Below are 1,020 nucleotides of genomic sequence, written 5' to 3'. Positions count from 1 at the left end.
CTTTTATAAAGAATATCTCTTTGGATTTGAGACTTTAGTCTTTGCAACTTTACAGATCTTCTTTATGCACCAAGAGCTTGTAACACTCCAAAGAGAAAGGAAAAATTGAAATCGCATCATATGACCCCTTTAAAGTCCCCATGAAATCAAAATTGAAGTTTTTTGGCTTTTAGTATGAATATGTTAGCCTTAACATTATCTCTAAGCTAGTGTGCTCCAAAACAATGACAAAATTCGCATTTACAAGATATAAGCATTCAAAACTTAGTCTTTCACTTCCATCAATGGTCAACAATTTTGATGATATCACTCTGCACTTCAGCTTCTCATCAAACTTTCTGTCCAATCAAATGCTCTCGAGAATCTGAAAAGTCCCGCCCCCTTCATTATGAATAGACTCTAAAGATGCGGCAGAAATCGGTCACTTGTTCACAGAATTAGTATTTTCTGTACAGTGAATGGCACGTAGTGCACATATAGGGGATAGAGAACAATTCAGACAGTGTAAATATGCTTTCCATTGGGGCGAAAGAAGTCTGGTTTCAGTTGAAAGAAGTTGGCAACACTGTTGAAATTACGTCAACACAAAGAATAAATACTGTACTTTTTAAAAAATATTTTAAAATTTTACCAACCCTAAACTTCTCAGGTAGATACAGTAGCTTAAATAAATATCCAAAGTGCCCTTTTGTCAAGGCAATTTTTTTGTAATTAAATGCCATTTTGTGAAGGCCTGCCCAATCTAACTATTAGTAAAATGAATTAATTATAATTTAGTCGTAAATAAAATGATCCACATGATGATGACCTTTCACCTAATGACCTCATCAGGGATTATCCCTCACGTTCAGACACCTTTAATGTGCACTACCAGGATGCCTTCATAACGTCCGTGGCTGCCGGTAAGTGCAGTTCTCAGCGGAGCGTGTGCTTGTATACTTATATTATTAAATTATTATTATTATACAAGAACTGCGTGAAGAGAGCATGCACAGCTGTTGTTTATATTGCTGTTTGTAG

Source organism: Sinocyclocheilus rhinocerous, unplaced genomic scaffold (genome assembly GCF_001515625.1).
Source record: "Sinocyclocheilus rhinocerous isolate Xijiao unplaced genomic scaffold, SAMN03320098_v1.1 scaffold88, whole genome shotgun sequence".
Taxonomy (NCBI): domain Eukaryota; kingdom Metazoa; phylum Chordata; class Actinopteri; order Cypriniformes; family Cyprinidae; genus Sinocyclocheilus; species Sinocyclocheilus rhinocerous.
The sequence above is the reverse complement of the archived record's forward strand: the minus strand, read 5'-3'. Positions refer to the sequence as shown.